A 14,973-nucleotide genomic window follows, 5' to 3' on the forward strand; every position below is an offset into this window, starting at 1 on the left:
AGCTTAAATCCCACTGATTGGCTGTAATCAGTCACACGGGCCATTTTGATTTTTTTTTTCAAAAAAGATTATGACTTCTTTGTAAACACGCTGAGTCTCAAGACAACCTTGCCCGTTTCAGGGGCAAATCAATGTAGGAGAATACACATCGAATAAATTCAGGAGACGGATGGGTTGGGTTTGCCGTTGATTGAATGAAAATTCAGCTAATGGGAAATGAGATGCTGGAAGCGTCTCTTCATGCCCACCAGTTCTGATATTTCCTGGAAATAGACCTCCAAGGATTGGGGGAGAGTCCCAAGCCTTCCCAAGCTGTGTAGAAGGTGGAATGTGCAAGAGGAGCAGATGATCACAAAAATTCAACCCCCCACAAAATTTGCCCACACCGCTCTGGATCCAGGTCTCTTTCACAGACGAAAAGACTGCTTCTGTTTATGAAAGTGCGCCCTCAATCCCAGTCCATCACATAGAGAGCAGACCCTCATGGCTTGCAACTCAGCAGTCCAAAACCAGCTGCTAGCTATTTGTAGTTGTCTATCGGGGGCCTGACTATTTTCCTGTTTGTTCCAGCCTGGAACTGCAAAATCAGTTGGGCAAGCAAGGGGGGGAAAGAGGTACGATTCTCAAATATTCAGCAATCCACAGAGGATGTTCAGCTCTCAAATTTTACAAAATGCTTCTGAAACCTCAGAAGTTTAATATGGGGTTGGTTTCCCCTATCTTCTCATCTTTCTGCTTGGTCCTCCATCACCATGTATAGGCAGAAAGAACTATGAACACTGCCTGTCATTGTACTGCTGCAGTTAATCCTGTTTCCTTCCTAGCTGTCATAAACTTGGCTATTGTTTTGGTCAAGAAGGAGGTGAGATCCTTCAGAAGAACGTCAGGAGAGGCCTGCTGATTCAGACCAGATGTTCATTTGGAGTAGTAGTTCCCAATATTCGGTCCCCAGATGTTCTTGGACTACAACTCCCAGAAATCCTGGCCAGCACAACTAGTGGTGAAGGCTTCTGGAAGTTGTAGTCCAAGAACATCTGGGTTTTCCATGGTTGGGAACCACTGGCATAAGTGGGTCTTGTCCTACTTTTCAAAGCAGCTGAACAGTTGGCTTTCAGATGTCCACAACAGGGCAGAAAGCCTAGAGTGCTCTTTTCATGTTCATCACAGCAACCCATACAAGGGAGAGCTTCAGTGTTGTGTTCCTTTCCTTGCAACTCTTGGACAGCACTGTCCAGGTTAGAAAACAAGCTAGTGCCTTTTGAATGTGGCCCGCCCCTTCCTGGATTTCTTTCGTAGACTTAAATGGTTGTAGGAATTCATTACATGTGTTGTTTTTTACAGGGCGTGGACTCCAAAATCAGATGGCAAAAGAAGGAGTAAGTAGAACACCTTTTATCGCTTGGCAGATCCATCATAGGGATAAATCATAAGTGGAGCACAAGGGAGATTTATTGTGCAGTCAGAGCTGCCATATGCAAAAGAGGTTGAGGTCTCTTCTCCCTTTAAGAGTTATACAGAGGGGAGGAAGTTCACCAGGCGTGGCTTCTCATACAGTTTCTACCTTCTGAAATTCTCCTTTCCATGAAACTATCAAAGCAAGGATGGGCAACTTCTGGAGGACCAGATGTGCATTTGCACCCAGGGGCCCTCAGAAGGCCCTCCAATTAATTCCCTCATGACCCACATTTGGCCAAGGCACCTTACAGTGGCATGATGGCTCCCCCTTCCCTTTGCATACAACCCAGCATTTAAGGGCATTTGTTTCTCTACCAGAGGCAGGGCCTTCTCCATGGTGGCACCAGCCTTATGGAATCATTTTCCAGAGGAGTTATACCTGGCTCCCTCCCTTATGTCATTTAGAAGACAACTCAAAACATTCCTTTTCAGGGAGGCCTTTCATACTGAGCATGTTTGACAGTCTATTTACCTCCTATCCTCCTGTTATTGGGAAATTGGTTTTTATGCTGTTAGTGTTTTTGAACTTTCTGTTTTTTTTTCATGGAATAGATGTTTTAACTTGTTGTCAAACTGCCCAGAAGCATGCTTTTGCTCTAATGGTGTGGTGTATAAATAAAATAAAATAAAATTTAAACCAATCAGCCAATCAGCCAATCAGCCAATCAGCCAGCCAGCCAGCCAGCCAGCCAGCCAGCCAGCCAGCCAGCCAGCCAGCCAGCCAACCAGCCAACCAACCAACCAACCAACCAACCAACCAACCAACCAACCAACCAACCAACCAACCAACCAACCAACCAACCAACCAACCAACCAACCAACCAACCAACCAACCAACCAACCAACCAACCAACCAACCAACCAACCAACCAACCAACCAACCAACCAACCAACCAACCAACCAACCAACCAACCAACCAACAATAGTATGGTGGGCAGGAATGGTGGATTTATGCCTGTAGAGCTCTCTACAAGCCACACAGGGGACTTTGCATTAGATGTGTGCCTTCCAAAACCTCACAACAACTCCCCTGCCAGTGGAGGGGCATGAAGAGCGGATGCATGTCCTCTTTAAGGAGGGACAGTCCTCTGTTTGAAGGGCTGCTGGATGACAGGCCATGCTTCATTTGAATGGCTGTCCTGCTCCAAATCCCCCCCTCCCCTAGTGTGCTTTGGGGTTTAGCTTGAAGTTGGTCAAAATCCCAGAGCCTCAGGAAAGATGCCAACACTGAATGGTTAAGTACAGCAGTCTCTGCTTGTTCATGTCAGTTCATCTGTTTCTCTCCAGTTTCTGTCCACTTTTCCACGAGTATTTCTTTACTGTTTGATTCTCCTTCCTTAAAAATTTTTTTTCCTGAAAATCCATAATGGTAGGAAAACATTGAGGATTAGCCAAAATACTACAAGCAAATTGATACAGTTTGGATACTTGTGGTGAATGTTTAAACCCTCCGGCTGCTTCTCCTTAAGGTCTGGATAACAACACGCCTGAAAGTACATGTGTTATTTCAGCCATACTTCACAGAGGCAATGCATGTACTGCAAACTCTTATATCATTCAATTTTGGGCAGGAGCAGGTCCCTATAAGAATGTGCATGTGGGGAACAATATATGTTTTCCTTGCCTTTCCTCTAAGGTGCCCCAAACAGCCTACATCTGGTCTGCAGGTGGTCCCCCATCTGAAGAACCACCCTGACCTAGACTGGTTAGCATCAAAATTTAGAACAGCCTCCTGCTCCTTCAGTGCATTATCTGGCCATTTCCTCAATCCCGCCATTAAACTTTATGATCGCATGTGTGCAGGATATTTACAGATGTTGGACATCTTCAGATCATTTCCTGATCCTGTTAATACTTGTGATGGCGTAGTAACAGTAGGAGTGGCTCAGTTTCAAGCTGGAGGTCCAAGATGATGAAGGCTGCTGCTAGTTTCATTTCTTTTCCCCTGACTATTTACAGATGTCTCTTTCCATCTAACCTAGATGGGAGCGCTTGGCTTGGTCAAGTGAAAGAACTCCTATATTTTCTATGATCATATGACATTGCTTTGTCTGCCTATCAGGTCAAGGTTATATTTTAAAACCTCTACCCTGACTAGAGATGGGCACAAGCTTCTGGTTTAGCAGTCCTGACATTTAAAGCCCTATGTTCTTCCTGTCCTAATTATTTAGGAGAGTTCGTGGCATGGCATATTCCTCTTAAGAGGACTTGGTTTGCAAATTCTGGACTTTTGTTGGTCCCTTGGACTAAGGTGGCAAATTCCAGGCTTTGGGCATTTTTGAACTTGACTCCAGAGCTGTGGAATTATCTCCTCCAGCACCTCTGCATGGAGCTAAAGTTGGACAGATTTAGACATGACTTGAAAACCTATCTGTTCACTTTGGAGCCATAGGTGTTGGGTGTGTGTCTGGTGTAAAGCACAATATAAATCATTGATGTTGTTGTTTCTGGCACATCAACACCTATTTCTCCAGGAGACAATCATAAGAATGCATCATCATAAAGATGAACAGGCAAACAAACGAAAAAACGACCCTGTGATTGCAACAGGAGGAGGATGCAGGCATGGAAATTTGCCACTGGATAGTGAAGGCCAAAGGTTTGACAAGGATATTGTTTCTGGAAACACCGTGATATTCTTTTGATGTGTTAAGATATTTGGTGGTAAAGCCATTGTGCAAGGCCATAACTGCTTCCTTCTGGAATGATCTGGGGGAACTGTGCTCAACTAAACTTCAGAGGTTATCATGTTATCAAAACATTGCCCTTGAAAGTGGTTTTAATCAAGTGAATTTGAACCCCTAGCATCTTGGAAAAGTATGTAGAGTTGCCTGGAGGGAGATGCTGAGGAGGTAGGAAAAGGAGACATTCACTATATTTTTTTTTTAAAAAGTGAAATCTTTCCTGTGTTGTTACCCCAGGAGCAGACTCATGTCCAGTCCCTATTTGACTGCAATTGAAAGGGAAAAATTAAGAATTCCTGACACATAAGAAAGAGAAAGAGGGGAGGGGAGAGGAAGGCTGGAAGAAAGGAAAGAGAAGCTGGCTGTGACTGTGGGTTGAAAGAAAATGTTAATTTGATCCCGGACGTACTTATTAAAAAAAAGAAAAGAAAGAGAATCCAAGTATTTATCTCCCCCCCCCCCCAAGCATTGATATTCCTATTGCTTGGAGGTGCTTGACAAGGATTGCAAAGGGTTTTCAGAGAAGGCACCCACGGCCTTCCTCCGGAGCGTCCACCCTTCAGTTTTCAGCCTCTGCGCTCTCTGATTATTATTTTTTTTTTACAGTAAATGCTCCCCTGTGTCCCTCTCTTCCCCACACCCCCGGTAAACTTCTCCATCTCAAGGGCCAACGTGGCTGGCTTACGATCGAAAAGGATCAAGATGTTAGAAGTTGGCGGGAGGTGAGGATTGTTCTGGGTTGGATAAACCCAGTTTTACTACACTGGGGGGGGTGGGGGTGGGGGCGGGAAGGAGATGCGTTTTGCAGTTGGGAAAACACTGGCGATAGAAGCTGAGCCGTTCTACATTGTTAGATTTGGCACCGATTCAGATGCTCTCAACATCTGCCACGGAATGTGAGATCTTTTATAAGAAGAGAGAGAAAGAGAGAGAGAGAAATGGAACCTTATGCCCATCTAACATGTTCTTGTTATTCCCTTATTAAGCTTGGCTGCTTAAATAATAATAATAATAATAATTAATAATGATAGTAATAATAATAGTAATAACAAAATAGTAATAACGACGACAACAACGATGATGACGATGATGACAATGACGATAATAATAATAATAATAATAATAATAATAATAATAATAATAATAATAATAATAATAATAATAATAATAATAATAATAATAATAATAATAATATCCAGAATTAAGGCAGTCTTCTCTATTGCTTCCACCTCTTGCCCCTCCTCCCCCCTGCCACTGCAACGGCTTCCGTCTTCCTGCACATGCCTCTCTCTTAACTTGTTAAGTTTGAAAGATGATATATACACACAGTTTGCTTTGCCAGTCAGCACGTTAAAGGCCAAGATTAATGCAATGGATTGGTGCTGTGGTGTCGCAGTGGAGCGTGATCAGAATACAAGATGGAATATAGGGGGGAAAGGGCAGGAGAATATGCTGCTGTTCGGAGTTTGTACAAGTCTCCTTAGCAACTTGTCTGACATCTTTTTTAAAATGTTAGTGGGGAGGTGTGTGTGTGTGTCTCTCTCTCTGTGTGTGTGTGTACATGTGCACACATGGGGGTGTCCGTGGATCTCCCCTGCCCTTACAAACCGCCCTTTAATAAAACATTCCTTTAATTTCAAAACATCACCCTTTTCCAATGAGTCTCCTGTTCTTTGGTTCAATTACTGGATTAAATGAATTGCTTAAGAAGTATGCATCCTTCTCATCTCCTGCCTCCTGGAAAAATGGATGCGGGTGTATTGGGGATCAATACTTTTTCATGATAAGAAATCACAACAGAGTTAATTTTTTTTCCTGGTGGTTTTTCATTTGAAATAGCTGTCTCACCTCCCACCCATCCCCAACCCTGATATGCTACCACATCCGAAGCAGCTTGCCATGTGTTAAATAATTCGGAATATATTTGAGTACAAAGGATTCAAAAACAATTATTATTTTTAGAACAGAGTTTGTAAAATAAAGGAGATTTGCCAAGATCCTCTTTTCATCTCTCTTTTCCCTCTCTACCCAAACCTTCCCATTTTTTACCCTCCCTACCCCTCCTAAATTTTTACAATGTGACAACTGAAGATTAAAATCCCTAGACGAGGGAGTGGCTTGATAGCAGAGAAGGTGTAGGTTTTAGTAGAAGGTATTTGGTGCAAAAAACACAAAAAGTTCCATTTTAACCATGAGGGATAAATTTGCATTTGGCTTAAGCAGTGCTCTGCCCTCGGAAATGTTGTATCTCGAAATGACTGGAGGGAAAACCGTTTACCGCTTCGTGGGAGAGGCTCTCCGAATCTTGCGCTGCGTTGGAAATAATTAAATAAATGAATGAATGAACGAATAAATAAATAAATAAAGCAGAATGCTCTCAGCAGAGAGAGTTTGAGGGAGAAAAATATAAAGAACCCAATCCCTGCCTCCCTCCCTCTCTCTTTTCCTTTCCCTTCCAGGACTAGAGGTTGGCTTCCATACAAACAGATGTTGCTTGTCATTCTGTAGTTAAGAAGGCTCCACATTTTGGAGCAGGAAGCAGTTTAAAAGGAACTGCAGCGGAGTTTAGAAAGGTGGGTGAGGGATTATGCGGGATTATATAAATATATATATATATATGTCTTGAATTGGCATCTGTGCCCTGCGAAAACCATACCTTATTATATTTATTTTTTAAAATTCCTTCTCTTTTTTTTCCCTAAATGACAATATGTCTACCACATTTTGGTTTGCTTTTCTTTTTCTCTTTCTTTCTTTCTTTTGCTTCTTTCTATTAAAAAAGAAAGTTTGCTGAAAATATTTATTAAAAGAGAGAGACAGAGAGGGGGTGCTTTTCGGTTCGAAACACTATTATGATATTCTCGGTAAGTGAATGTTTGCAATGAATTAGATGAAAGTTTATTTCGCTCGCCTTCCCCCCCCTTTTTTTTTGGTCTTATTTTGTTTTCCTGCTGAAAAGCTGCTCCCAATGGGTTGGCCACTGAATGTCTTCTCTTCTCCAGAGGCTAAGACCTTTTGGGCTGCCCCTCCAAGTGACCTGCAAATGTGTTAAGAACAAGAATCACCACCGTTATACAGTAGACGTCCAAATGAAATGTGAATCCTCTGAATTTTCCTGCTCGTTTGTGTCTCTTTTGTGTTCACTGGATTACTCTTCTCCACCCCTCCAGTTGTTTTATTTTTAAGATCTGTTTTATTTTATAAATGGACTTTGTTTGCTGTGTCCACCCTCTCTAAAGTAATACAGCTGTGAAGTTAGAAAAGAATTCAGCTAGTCTTCCCCTACCGAACCCACAAGAGTTAAAAGATTTTTTGGCACAAGAAATATAATGTTTATTTGGTGTCCCAAAGCAGGTAGAAAAATATGAAATTCTCATCAAGGATCGTCCACTGCTATCGTTCTTCTATGGAAGTATCACGAAACATCCAAACGACAACAATAACACCACCAGAATTTGTTCACTTGAGCAAATATACTTCTCCAACTTCAGCCTTTTCGATTTTACTACTGTGTGTTCCTTAAATTGAATTTATTTATTTTTATACATTTTCAGGAAAAAAAAAAAGTATATTGCCTTACTTACAGTCGCCAGTGAGGTTTGGACCACTTTCCATCTCCAATTCGCATTTTAAGAATCCCTTCCCTATTTCAGCTAATTTGGGAGGCGTATCATCGGCAGAGGCAAACTCAGGGGTGGCGGAACGACATAATACTGTAAGCAGCCATTAAAGACAACAGAAAAAGACTTCTTTCTCATCTCCACTTTTGTTTCGGTTTTATACTACATCCTTTTAAGGAAGACGGAAGGAAGGAAGAGAACACACAAAAATGGACATATAAGAAGCCGCCCCCCACCATCATTGCATCCTTACGTAACTATGGTGGCAAACCCATTTGGACATGTTGGGTGCAACATCTCTGGTCATTTTGCAAGGGGGGGGGGGGAAATAAATCCCAGGATCTCCAGTGTGAGAAATCCCATGCCCCAAATGTCTTTTTTTTTAAGGTGCCAATTGATTTCGGTCCCATGGGTGGTCTAAAGAAGCAAAATTCAATTTTTCCCCTTTATTTCCCCCCCCCCCCCCCCCCGTTAGCAGCTGCGTGGTTTTAAGTGCTTGAGAAAGGAACAATAAAATGAAAGGCAAAACCGGCATTTTGAAAACTTGGCAAGAGAAAAGAGGTTGGACTGGCAGCCAAGAATCCTGCTGGGGCGCAGAGAGAGAATAGCGCTCGCAAAAGCACCTCAATGGAAGATTTTTCTCCTTGCACTCGTTGTTTTTTTTGTTTTTTTTTTTAAACCATCTTGGCAGCTGGAGCAATTATTCCTCCATCAGTATTAGGAGTCAAAAACTTGCAGTGGAGAATTGATGAGCCAATATGGAGACAGGTAATGTTCTTTGATTTTATTACCTTTCCTCGAATGTGTCTGTGTCTTAATTCTCCACCATCCTAGTTATAAGAGATGGGGTGGACCGTTACTCCTCCTCTCTAATGTCTATTGATGGCAGCTATGCGCCTCTGGATGCTTAATTGGGTAGTGTTCAAATTTGCATGATTTTCCCAGTCTTGTCAATCCTGTTTTGTTGTGTATTTTAAAAAAGGAAACACCTTATCCTGGAGGCGAACCTTGTCAAGGCTGTACGTTTGTGTTTCCGTGTGGCTGTAGAATGGACTTCAGATCTGAAATGTTATCTGTTCCATTCAGATTGCTTGTTACATGTTTAGACAATGATAATGAGCAACGAATATGCCTTTCCAAAACCTGACCTATCTGTTTAGATAAAACTGACATTTAAAAAAAAAAAAAAAATCAACAGATTTTTGCTGTTTTCCAAATATATTCGTCAAAGGTTTGGGCCTAGCAAGATGGCGGCCTACGTTCAACAAGAATTTTCCTTTATGTTTAATAAAGTCCTCTGTTTCTGGGGTGGTGTTTTTTTTTTTTAAATTGTGCCTCATAGCAATTAAATTTTTCAAGTTTGACTTTTAAAAACAACAGATAGGCATTTTTATGAAATTTGTGTACGGCGGTGTTGTGGAGGATTACGTTTCAAAATCAATTTTCAACTACGTTTCAGAACGAGTATCTTAGGAGGGAAAATGTTGTGACTGCCAAAACACAGAATCGTTGCAGGCAGCTTCCATTTAGATACACAACGCACAACCTATTGTTTGAATTTCTGCAAATAGCACGTGGATCTAAACTTGTGTCACACTTTGAGATGAAGCAAGTGTAGTAAATAAGGGCATCCTTCTCCACAATCTCCTTTCTAAAAAATCAGTCTGTCCTTCCTCATTGTTCCGCGCTTAAATTGGCACCAAAAATGTTAAGACCCTGTTATGGTAATGTTCTCGTTCACAGGGCACATGATTTTTAGCCTTTAGATGGGAGGAAATTGAATGTTAAGCAATCTAATATGCAAACGCTTTTAAAATGGCTACTTTGTGAATGAACGCTACATTTCAAAGTATGATGAACTTAGCTTATTCTTGTTGCTTTTCTCACAATTTTTTAGGCATAGTTTCTTTGTTCTCAAGCTTCAGAGATAATTGGGGTTGTAGAGGTCATCATTTGGAGATAGCAAAGAGACATTTGCAGACTCTTATGACTTCTGTATTTTCACATTTCGATCCAGGAATGAGTGCAACTTAGTGAAAAGCTGAAACTCAACTGCTAATCTGAATCAGAGTGGGTGTGTTGAAGTAGTGGGATTGACATAAGTGTCCAGCAGATAATTTGGTAGCTCTGCTCTAGTTAGGAATAGCTGTTGGGTTGAGCTTGATATTTCCTTCCTCAGCATGCCGGTATGTTTGAGCGTTTTTTCCAAGTATTTTGTGAAATCCTTCAGAAGCGTTATTTGTTCTGGAGAATGAAGATGACACATGTAGACATACTTGAGTTTTCCTGCCCACCCCCCACTCCACCTCAAGCAGGGACATTTTTTTTAAAAAAAATTAAAATCCTGTAGATTAATATACTTCTGATAAAGGCAAGGGAAGATTAGCTTTCTTTGTGATATGCAGACAATGTGATTTGTTTCCATAACATGAGCATCATATCGTTTTACTCCGCCTTCTGCTTTTCACGTCCTTGCCAGATGGCATTAATCTGGTGCTTTCCAGATATGTAGGACTACAATCCCCATCAACTTAAGCCATGATGGTTAGAGATGATGGGACGTTTCCCTCAACAAATATGCAGGCTGCCAGCTTGCAGGGCATAATGCTAAAATTTCAAAAATGCTTTGTAAAAATACATTCTCCAGAGCAAGGACTAGCTACAGCATTTTTTCCCTTGTGAAAATGCTATGAAATAGCAGGTAAAGTTGGTGACAGTATTTATATCCTAACTGTCTCACAATGTTTTCCTGTCATATTATTGGCAGAAATCCTGTTGGGGGTTTTTACACTCATGGAAAAGAAATCGTGTAACTTCACAAATCTTCCCAATGAGGTGCTGGTTATGTGCCTACTCACCCTCCCAGTCACACGCCCATCACAGGCCTAGCGTGTATCCTGCACCATATCAGTTATCCAACATGCTTTGGTGCCATTCATATTAAGCTTCATCCACAAATATAGAAGTCCAACAGGATTCTGGCCCCTGTGTTTCTTTTTTAAAGCAAAAGAATTCCCTAACTTTTGGTGAGCAGGGGCTTTTTTGAAGTGGCCCCTTGTTAAATTATTCTCCATCATTCACTGCATGGAGGGAACAGGCCTGTTACAGATCATAGACTTTTCAAGAAACAATAAAAAAAAAAGTGTGGAAAAAATCATATATTGATCAGCATAGTTTCTAAATTCCCTATAAAATTTTTACCAGTGGCCTACTTTGCAACCTGCAGTCCTCTGTTAAGAAGCATCCTCTGAAGGATGTCTATTCTGTCTCTGATGAAACAAATATAAGAAAACATAAACAGTAGGGACATGGTGTGTGTGTTTGTGCTTGTGATTTGGACTCCAGAGCCAAGAATTCTCCATTCTGGGAGTTCCACCTGCCTGACTGCCACCTAAATTGTGTTCACCTGGAGAAAATCTGAACTGGAAGGCTTCATGGCCACTGGAAAGACTAAGCTCTGGTCTAACGGCTTGTTAAAAAAAGGGAAGTTGCCCCGTGGCATGCTGGAAACCCAACACTGCCCATCAACTAAAGTTGGGTAGTAAGCATCTGGGTAGCAGCTGAAGCAGCCCGTAGATTGCCCATTCATAGTCTTGGTGAGAAGTATCACACTCCTATTTAAGTTACAGTAATTCGTTCTAAATTTGCATCTGGGTGTAAAAATTGCATGGGCACCCCACCTGCCTTCCATTGTTGTCTTCTCTTTGCAGCAAAGTATTTCCTCTTTCTTGGCAGCAGGTTCTAAGCCGACCTGCTGGGTTTCCCGGTTCAGTCCTCCAAGCTGCTCTTCATCCGGCAGGGCAAACCACAACCTTATCTGCCTGCTGTGCCCCCACCCTGATACAAATCCTAGCGCTTGGCCTTTTCTCCCATAGTTTGCTGTGTTCTCCTGTTGCTTGGGAGAAGGCGGAATCACTGTCCAAAAATGCAGTGTGCAGACAGATTCTATTGGTCCTTCGTAAGCTTCCACCAGCAGTTCACAAATGGATTCACAAGGACTGTAGTCTGAGTCCCGCCTCCCACCCCCCCACCCCCGCAAACTCTCAGTTTAACCGGCAAAGGCCAGGGCAATGCAGATCTATCTTGCTTTGTTTGTCTTGGCTGTTCAACTATATCCTTCTTCTTCTGCAATGTGGTGTTGCGTGCCTGCCGTGTCTTACTCTAGAGCATTAGGTCATCGTATCTCAAATCCTAATAGGGCGTGTCTCATTTATGTGGCGAGAGAGGAAGACTTAATGGGGAAACCCCATCGCCTACTCTGATGATACAAGAACTTGTGTAGAGGGCTGGTGGAGAAAAAGGATCCAGGACGGCACCTCAAACTATGTTACAGATAGCATGTTATTAGAAGAAATAATTTGAGTGCCAAACGATGTCTACTTGTCACACCTCCTGTAATTTGCAAATGGTTTGTTTTGTGATTGGTGGGCAGGGGGTAAGCATAGGCTTTGTTAGCAAGTATGATTGCTCAGAATTGAACGTCTATCAGAATCACATCTCTGGAACACATATGTTGATGTCAGCTTTAACGATCAGCTCTCTCTAATGACCCATACCACTCCCACACCAGTTTACAATAGGAAGATAATTTTTCTCCAGTTAGCACTCCCACTGCAATGAGGCAGAGCAGCTGATTCAGGAAGGATCTGTTGGGGAACAGCAGTAAAAGCTTTTCCTAGCCATTTCCTTGGCTAGCGCCACCACCATTTTCCTAGGGCTATATATGAAGCCTTTACAGAGACATGAGGTGTACATAGAGAGGTGTGAATGCCACATGGCCTGGCCAGCATCCCCTTAGATTAAGCTGTAGCTGTCGGGTGCAGTGATGGGCACTATCCGATCATCAAGTACAATTCAATTGCCCGTCCAGTTTTGCTTCTGTAGATGGGAAGATGGGGGATGGAGGTAAGGTGGAGGTAGTACATTATCAGGTAGTACATTATCTCTAGCCAGCCCTGGCTGAAACTTACAGGAGCATTAAAAGGCACACAAACAGCACACATGTGTGGCTGGGGCAAAACTCAGGGCCAGGCTAGCTTGGATGGTGACTTGCCAAACAGAATGTTGTCCATTGGCCCTGCTTTGTGGCTGCAGGTCTACAAGGACTGGAGGTTTGGCCACCTAGCAGGCCACATAATCTTGAGTGCTAGACTATATTTGTCTTTTCTCTGTGTCCCTACCTTGCTGCATGAGAAATGGGGGACCACTCAAGAGAGAGTCCTTCCAATGGTGGCTCTCCATCCTGGTAGCTCCCTGATATCTGGGGTGGTGAATGGCCCTGGACGTGGATCTGAACTTTACAGAAGCTGTCCATGGTACGGAACTCAATCCCTATTATCATTTCAGCACTTTGGAGAGCTCCTGTAAAGTTAAGACTCAAACCTGGAGTAGCCATACCACCTCATTGTCATTGGAAGTTTTCAGCCTCCTGGGACACCATAGAACACAATGCCCTCTCTAAGAAAGCTCACCTGGAACCAACAGGGACCTCACTTTTACAAAAAATGAACTTTCGCTATTCTCATGGGCTTTTAACATTATAGGCACATAACATAAAGCTTTTCCGCACTGGGTTTGCAAACACATTCAGCTATAAGCTATCAAGCAGGGGATAACTGAGCAGAACTATGTGTGTGTGAGAGAGGACCAGGGCAACGTTAGACTTTGCAATTAGATGCTTGTTATATGTAGGCATTGATTTATGTGTTTGGCTACATTTTAGAGTCTTGTTACATCTTCAGGATTTTTCTTGAGTGGAAGCAATCTGTCATTTTCCCCTTATGGAAATCAAAATGAACATCAGTTGGGTACCTTTGTTTCCGACATGCCCTGAAAATGTCACAGGTTTGGTGGGGGGGGGAACCATTTCTAACAGATCTGTATTTTCACTTCCAGAAGTGGGTTATTTCTTTTTATTAGAAAAAGAAGATCTTTCTGCCGGTTGCCACAAACCCGTAGATCCGAACTTGTGCTCCTATCCTACACAAGCTTGTGTCTATAGGTATGTGTCTGCTTGGCCAATGCACAAAATATGGATTTTTTAAAATGCTTTTTAAGAATGGCAAATCTCAGCTTTGCCACTACCATCATGTTGCTGTTCTTCACACGGTTGTATTGAAATAAGTGTGGGGAAATACTGTTGCACAATCAGAATGCTACTTAGATTATGCTTCTTCCAATGTAATGAAACTAGCTTTAATCAAAGAAAGAAGATGCCAGTAACAGAACCCTTTGGGGTCAGCATATCTCAGATCAATATTATTGGTTCATCAAGGTTGATACGATCTATAATCTCCCTCCTGGACCTTTGGAGGACAGCAGCTGCTCCCGTGCCCCACCTCCAAAAATATTTTTCTTCAAAATATTTTTTTAAAAGTATTTTTCTTAAAAACAAATGTTTTAACTGAAAAGTCCCACTTGTGCCATCTAGTGGTTCTGGGGGTTCGCAAACAATATACAAGTGCTCTCATGCCCCTCTAGAAGGCACAAAGGGACTTTAAATATTTTTTATTGTAGTGTGGGTGTGCTGGAGGGCTTGGGTTCTAGAGTTGGGCCCCTGGGGGCCACATGTGCCAAAAAGGCTGAATTTGGACCACTCTTCTGCTCTACGCTGACCATTCTTGAGGCGGGACCTTCACTCACACTTCACAAATTTCATTTGTATGAATGGAAAAAAAATTTAGAAGTAATACCCATTTTGGTTTTCCAATGTGTTTGAGTCATCCAGAAACAGATCAAACAGGGTGGGATTAAAATCACTCTGGAGACCAAACTGGAATACATTCCAAAATCATTGTTATCCATACTGAACCATGTGATCAATGCACAGTAAAGCAAGGATCCTACCACTGAGCTGTGGCTGCTCCCTCTGTCATGTCTGTTTCCCTTGAGACAACAAAGAAAACCAGGTGTTTCTTTCCTAGAAGCAAGCCCATTCTGCTAGGTCTCTGTTGTGTTCGGGTTGTGAGGATCAACTGGGATGTGTTAAAAGAAATCACATAGGAGGATGGATTTTGAGTAGTATGTTGTAATGAGTTGGGGGGAAGCTAGACTCTCAATCTCATACTCTCAATCTCCTTCCCTCTATTATCTTAAGCCTTGATGATTTTTTGCTTTAGTTGTTGTCTATGGATAACAGTGGTAGTGAAGGTCCTGTTTCACTTGGCTTAAGACTGCAACATGAAGACTAGCATCTTCCCACATAATGCAAACT

General features: G+C 42.2%; 2 long non-coding RNA genes across 5 annotated transcripts in view; both read left to right on the plus strand.

Annotated features, from left to right (window-relative positions):
• The window catches only part of LOC140701904 (uncharacterized), an 85,314-nt gene extending 83,187 nt beyond the window's left edge, over window positions 1–2,127 (plus strand). For both annotated transcript variants that reach the window (XR_013538227.1, XR_013538226.1), the window contains exon 4: window positions 1,342–2,127. This is a non-coding gene — a long non-coding RNA (uncharacterized LOC140701904). The remainder of the gene's footprint in view (window positions 1–1,341) is intronic.
• A 5,005-nt stretch (window positions 2,128–7,132) lies between these two features.
• Window positions 7,133–14,973, plus strand: part of LOC110078401 (uncharacterized) — a 29,123-nt gene continuing 21,282 nt past the window's right edge. For 2 of the 3 annotated variants that reach the window (XR_013538222.1, XR_013538224.1), the window contains exon 1: window positions 7,133–8,528. This is a non-coding gene — a long non-coding RNA (uncharacterized LOC110078401). The remainder of the gene's footprint in view (window positions 8,529–14,973) is intronic. The other variant, XR_013538225.1, reaches the window with a different exon arrangement.

Source organism: Pogona vitticeps, chromosome 8 (genome assembly GCF_051106095.1).
Source record: "Pogona vitticeps strain Pit_001003342236 chromosome 8, PviZW2.1, whole genome shotgun sequence".
Taxonomy (NCBI): Eukaryota; Metazoa; Chordata; class Lepidosauria; order Squamata; family Agamidae; genus Pogona; species Pogona vitticeps.